Here is a 7,053-nt window from a genome sequence, read left to right on the forward strand (position 1 = left end):
AACCCCCACCACCCTCTGTCCCTGTCAAAATTTTGGAAAAATCAACTGAGTCAGCTGATGTCCTCATGTGTAGCCTCTCTAGTGACAGCAATCCAAACACCAAACACAGGAAAAAATCCCTGTGTAAAATCAACTGACCATTCAGAAGAATTGTTCAACTGTTAAGGTGACCTTTCCTGTTCAAAATAATGGAGCAGTCCCTGCTAGGGTAGAAGACAGCCAGATACAGGGAGACTCAGGAGATCCAGGTCCTCTCCTGGATGCAAAGGCACTAGTCTGGTCTAATACCAGCCCTACGCAGTCACCATGGAGAGACCGACAACCTGGCAGGTCCCAGAGGAGATGCAGGGAGTAGAAACAGGAAATATAATTTCCTCGCTTCTGTAATAGATTACCTTAAGTCACATTTTAAGAAAGGTAAAAGAAAGGGCATAGAAAGAGGAATTATATAAGAACTTCAGAAGCAAATAAACAATGTTTTGGTATAAACTGTATATGTTCCCTCCCTACAGACAGCATCCAGTCTGATAACAGAAGCCACTGGGCCATGATCCCTGCCAGGGAAGCCCTTCATAAGGATGCCAGTGTACATACCAAGAGGGCCTTTTCCTACGTAACTCCTTCAAAATGTAACTCCTCAAATGTCAGATAGTTTGGGAATTCAAGAACAGTTGATTGGCATCCATCGACCCTGCCCCCATGTCACACTTTCACTCGGGCCCTGCATAGCACTGCTTTTGGCCAGAGTTCGTTTGCTTTCCAGCCAAAATCAGCTAGGACTTTTGCTTCTGTCATTAGGGTCGATGGGTATTCTGGGGAGGCCCTCTCACTGCAGAATAAATACACCCTGCAGAGGAAACGTGCTTTGAGGCATCGCTAGCTGCCTCTCTTTGGAAGTGACTGAGAAGGGGTGGCCTTACGTACATTTTAAATGTTTGGTAGAATTCAATAGTGAAGCCATCTTATCCTGGACTTCTCTTTGTTGGACTCTATTTGTTCCCTGTTAGAATTCAAAGGGCATTTCCCACAGAAATTGAGCAAACAATTCTGAAATTTGTTTGAAACCACAAAAGAATGTAAATTGGTGCAGCCTCTATTTTATTAGTTGATTGTTATTGGCCTTAAAAATTTTCTTTACTTGCTTCTCCTCTTTTTGATTAATCAAACTTTTTTTTTTCATTTTGCTCTTTTCTCGTTCATTATGCAATCCTTGTATAATTCTCGTAGTATTTATCCAAGAGATTATGATGTGTGTCTCTCACTTAATAAAGTTACTAAAAAGTAGTATTTTCACCACTGTCTTCTATCAGTTTCCAGCAAGACACAAATGTTAGTTATCTTAAATTCCATTTATCTCTCTCCCATGTTTATTTTAAATTCCACAAAATGATATTACTATGCAAGGAGATCCAACCAGTCCATCCTAAAGGAGGTCAATCCTGGGTGTTCATTGGAAGTACTGATGTTGAAGCTGAAACTCCAGTACTTTGGCCACCTGATGTGAAGAGCTGACTCATTGGAAAAGACCCTGATGCTGGGAAAGATTGAGGGCCGGAGGAGAAGGGGACAATAGAGGATGAGATGGTTGGATGGCATCACCGACTCAATGGACATGAGTTTGGGTGGACTCCGGGAGTTGGTGATGGACAGGGAGGCCTGTCGTGCTGTGGTTCATGGGGTCCCAAAGAGTCGGACACGACTGAGCGACTGAACGGAACTGAACTGATTGTTTAAAAAAAAGAATGTTAACTTGTATTTATCTATATATTTACCTTTTTCTGCTCTTCATTCCTTTACTGCATTTCCATTTATGAATCTTTTCTTTTTGTCTAAATAATTCCTTTTAGCATTTCTTTTAAAATATTAGTTTGAAGGTGATAAAATCTTTTACTTTCTGTCTGTCTGGTAATTTTTATATTTTGCATTTATCTATAAATTATCATTCTGGGCACAAAATGATAGGTCAGCTTTCTTATTTTTAGAACTTTAAATGTGCTATTTCCCTGCTTCATTGTTTCTGTAGAAAAGTCAATCTTCAATCCTGTTGTAACTTTTTTGGGTATAATGTGTCTTTAAAAAAAAAACAACTCCAGACGCCTTTAAAATCTTCTGCTGCTGCTGCTAAGTCACTTCAGTCGTGTCCGACTCTGTGCAACCCCATAGATGGCAGCCCACCAGGCTCCCCCATCCCTGGGATTCTCCAGGCAAGAACATTGGAGTGGATTGCCATTTCCTTCTCCAGTGCATGAAAGTGAAAAGTGAAAGTGAAGTTGCTCTGTTGTGCTCTACCCTCAGCGACCCCATGGACTGCAGCCTTCCAGGCTCCTCCATCCATAGGATTTTCCAGGTTTAATTTGAAGATTTTTTACTGTGATGTGTTTAGGAATTTTTTTCATTAGTCATGGTTGGGGTTACAGAGACTTAAATGCATGTGTTGATGTCTTTAGTTTAGGATAATTTTCAGTATTTCCTCAAACATTTTTCTCTGTCCCACATGCTCACGCTTTCTCTCTCTCCTATTTTTCTTGGACTTTAAGTACATTTTTGCACCTTATTTCCATGTCTCATATGTCTCCTAAACACATTTCTGCATGTTTTTCTTTTTTTTTTTTTTTTCATGTTTTTCTTTTCCAGGATTTACTCTGTACTTTTTTTCCCCCTACTAACCTGTTTTCCAATTCACTAATTTTACCTTCCTCTCCACTCAAACAGCTGTTAACCCAACTCTGACATTTATAATTTTATTTCTTGTACTTTTAAAATACTTTTTTGATAGATTATCATTCTCTGGTAAATTTATCCAGTTTGTTTTCAGGTCTGTGGAGAAGTTTCAACTCTTTTATTAAGCAGCAGGGTGGAGACCCCCCCAGGGAAGGAAGACAGGGCCCCTTCCTTCCCACATGTCTTTTCCACCGTGATAAACGTTCAACCATAAGGCATTTTCCAGCAGAGTCCTGCCTCTCAAAGGATATTTGCACAGAAATGAGAGAGCTAGAGGAGCCACAGGCAGTAGGGTACTTGTTCTTCAAAAAGCCACGTGTTCGGACACCTTGCAGACATCAGCTAGACCCCACAGCAAACAAGCACGAGGGCCTGAAACATCCACTGCGAACCACTAGTCTCTTTCGCTTTAGCACACTTCTGAGGGTGGGGGTGGTGCATGCAGAATGAGGTGCACAAAGCTGGAAACCATCAGGCTACTTGAGAGGTCACACCACGTTCAGACTGAGCTATGATTCCCTTGAAGATGGGCGCATAGCTTGGATTTCCTGCCATCAGGCCCTGCTCCAGAGCCTCAGTGATGGTTGACTTCATGTCCTGGTAGGTGCCCCCTTGGGTGGCCAGCAGTGGGCCAGGGCAGTCATCCTTCATGTCTGGGTATTTGCTGATCAAAGTTGAAACTTCCAGGCAGAGCACAGAGGGTTTGCTAATTTAACAACTTCTGCAAGGCTGGCAGTAGTGATACTGTGCCCACCTGCATCTTTACCAAATCTGGAGACTTCCGGAACAGGACGTGGAGCTGTTCAGCCTCCCTGATGGTCTTCTCGGCACCCTGCTTGTGCTCCTTGGTGCTCCAGGGTGAGACGTGCTTCTGTGTGGTGGCCAATAGGGACTTGCTGTCACCCTCTTTCTATATGATTTTGAATTTTGGCAACATCATTGAAATATGCTTCCATGGTAACACAGACAATGGCTATGGTATTTGAACCTAACAGCCACTTCTTTGCCATTGGCTCATCTAGATGTTGCTCCAGATCCCAGAAGACCTCCTCCAGGTAACTGCTGCAGCCTCCTTGCAACAACGGTATTTAAAACCCCATCCATATTTGGTTCACTCTTCCATTTCATTTTTTTAAGTTAATTTATTTTAATTAGAGGATGATTACTTTACAACACTGTGGTTTTTGCCATACATCGACATCAATCAGCCACGGATGCACATGGGGCCCCCCATCCTGAACCCCCCTCCCACCTCCATCCCCATCCCATCCCTCTGGGTTGTCCCAGTGCACCGGCTTTGAGTGCCCTGCTTCATGCATCAAACTTGGACGGGTCATCTATTTTACACATGGTAATATGCATGTTTCAATGCTAGAAAGACGGGAATATATTCATGGCAGCAAAAGAGACACAGATGTAAAGAACAGACTTTTGGACTCTGTGGGACAAGGTGAGGGTGGGATGATTTGAGAGAATAGCCTCCATTTCATTTTTAAAATACTTTCTCTTTAAACTGACCAGGGGTTCCGTAAAGGTCTGGCAGTTGTGATGATTGCTGTCATATCCTGAACATAACATAACCTGTAACAGCGTGGGCATTGCCAGTATTTCAGATGCTCTATCTACAACTGAGTTTCATCTCTATAAGAGTCAAATTCATAGAGTCAGAAAGTACATTGGTAGATGCCAGGGGCTGGGGCGGTGGGGTGGGGAGTTAGTGTTTAACAGGGACAGAGTCTCAGTTTAGGAAGGTGGAAGATTCAGGAAATGGATGACGGTGAGAGCTGCACAACAATGTGAATGTACTTTAGTCTCCTGAACTGTACAGTTAAATATGGTTAAAATAGTACATTTTATATTGTGTGACTTTTACCACAATGAAACATTTTTTAAAAAGAAAGAATTCATTTACTGAAAACACTAACTAGTACCTTTATTTTAAAATCTTCACTTATCTGAATAACAACTTAGAGAATCTGTTGGAAAATCTAGAAGATGATGGCAGGGAGCGTTCCCACGTGGGTCAGCTCTGGGCTCAGTCTCTTTCATGCCATCTTTAGTGTCTGCATCTAGTGATTTCTGAAGCCAGACAACGGTGTTTGAAGTGGGAGCTGACATGTACATATGGAGCAGTTCAGACACCACATCTGAAGGAAGTATAACCTCTAAGGCACTGACGTCCATTTCTGGGACCAGCTCCATGTTCCCCACCATCTCTGTGCTTGTGTTGGTGTTCAAGACCCACGTCAAACAGGCTCATCATTTCTTTTGCTTCTAGATCTTCCCACGAGATTTGTATCCAGGTTCTCAGAGCTTGGTGGTTGAGGAGGTTTCTGAAAATCTCATAATGGGGAGGAAAGCACTCAATCATGGGGTTTTTGGTAGCAATGAGGTCATCCAGGACATGCTTCCATATGACTTCCAGGTGGGAGATGGACCACTCCTTGTTGGATAACCTGCGGTCTGCCTCTGTGCCCTCAATTCTAGCAGCCTTGATTCTGTCCAAGAGCACAAACGTTGTTGTTCAGTTATGTCTGACTCTTTGTGACCCCATGGACTGCAGCACACCAGGCTCCCCTGTCCTTCACTATCTCCCAGAGTTTGCTTAAATTTGTGTTCATTGAGCTGGTGATGCCATCCAACCATCTCCTCTGTCACCCCCTTCTCCTCCTGCCTTCAATCTTTCCCAGCATCAGGGTCTTTGCCAATGAGTCGGCTCTTTGCAGACATTTCCTCCTTCTAATTCTTGGACCTTCTAGGAAGAACAAAGCTAGTTTGCTTTTTTTTTGGTCAAATAGGCACCAATTTTTCTTCCCTTGCCAGATCCAGACAACAGAGACCAGCAAAATGGGGTCACAGGGACGGTGGCCAGGGACTTCTGTAGCATCATCCACAGCTGCTTGGCCAGCTCAACTGAGATCCCCTGTTTTCTCCTGAAGGAGCTATGGATGAGGGTCATGTCCACGTGGTGGTGCTTATGCATTAGCTCATCCCAGGGGCACCCCTGTTTCAGGTCCCTCAGGTTCCAGGGGGCCTGCAGGAGCACCCCTTGCTTAATGAAGTCCAGGGACCCCCTCACAATCTGGGGCCCCAAGAAGATATTCTTGAGGTTCTCCACAGCTGTAGTGAGCTGTCTGTGCTGCACGATTGCATCCTCCATCCATACTTTTTTGTTTGGCTGTGCTGCATCTCACTGCAGCATGCAGGGCTTCTCTAGTATGGCACAAGCGCTTCTGCATTGCCATGGCTTCTCTTGTGTTGGAGCATGGGCTCTAGAGCATGGGGGCTCAGTAGTTGCTTCACAGCACATGGGATCTTAATTTCCCAATCAAGGCTCAAAGCCGTGTCCCCTGCCCTGGAAGGAGGGTTCTTTAACTGATGGACCACTAGGGAAGTCCCCATCCTTCACTTCCTTGATGCTGTCGACTGATGGTGTGGATGATCCCTCCCTCTCCAGTCCTTGCTGATCTTGGCCAGGGCCCTCGCGATGTCTGTGACTTCATTCAGTGCATTTTGGAGCTGGTTCCATCCCATGTGGTTCCCCGCATGGCTCGCTGTCCAACTACGACTGGATAGTGTCCTCAGTTCACACAAGCCTTTCTCCGGACCTGTCTTCTGTGGTACTGCTCCACTTTGTCCTGCTGCTCCAGGCCCCAAAGCACCCCAGCAACCTTTAAAAAAATTTTTTTTAAATTATAGAATAATTGTTTTACAATGTTGTGACGGTTTCTGTCGTACAGACTCAGTCATGACTGTGTATATATTATCCCCTCCCTCCTTTGGGATCACTGTTGCACCAGCCTCCCAGACTGTCTCCTTCATGGTTAGCAAGCAGGCGGAAACCCCTCCTTCCCTGTGTCAGAACAACATTATCCCTCAGCTCTGCCACTGGTGTCCTATGGGAAGTGGCATCCAGTTTCTTGAACATGTCTGTTACAGTTACTTTAAAGTCTGTGTCTTGCATAGTATATCTAGATCATCTGTGAGTCGTCTCCATTATCTGTTTCTTTCCTCTTGATTTGAGGCCATTTGAATCTCTCTACTATCATTCCTGGGCTTCCCTGGTGGCTCAGCAATAAAGAATCCGCCTGCAATCTGCCTGCACAGAAGACTCTGGTTCGATCCCCAGGTTGGGAAGATCCTCTGAAGGAGGGCATGGTGACCCACTCCAGTAATCTTGGCTGGAGGATCCCATGGACAGAGGAGCCTGGCGGGCTACAGTCTATAGGGTTGCAAAAGAGTCAGACGTGACTGAAGCATCTTAGCTTCAGTAAATGGTAATTATTTACTTATTTATTGAAGGCAAACAAGAAATAAAAGATACTGTGGACA

General features: G+C 44.4%; 1 pseudogene; it reads right to left on the minus strand.

The window, feature by feature from the left end:
- Positions 1-3,192: 3,192 nt before the first annotated feature.
- On the minus strand, positions 3,193-6,543 carry LOC129644381 (exocyst complex component 3-like; annotated as a pseudogene).
- Positions 6,544-7,053: the final 510 nt, after the last annotated feature.

Source organism: Bubalus kerabau, chromosome 2 (assembly GCF_029407905.1).
Source record: "Bubalus kerabau isolate K-KA32 ecotype Philippines breed swamp buffalo chromosome 2, PCC_UOA_SB_1v2, whole genome shotgun sequence".
Taxonomy (NCBI): domain Eukaryota; kingdom Metazoa; phylum Chordata; class Mammalia; order Artiodactyla; family Bovidae; genus Bubalus; species Bubalus kerabau.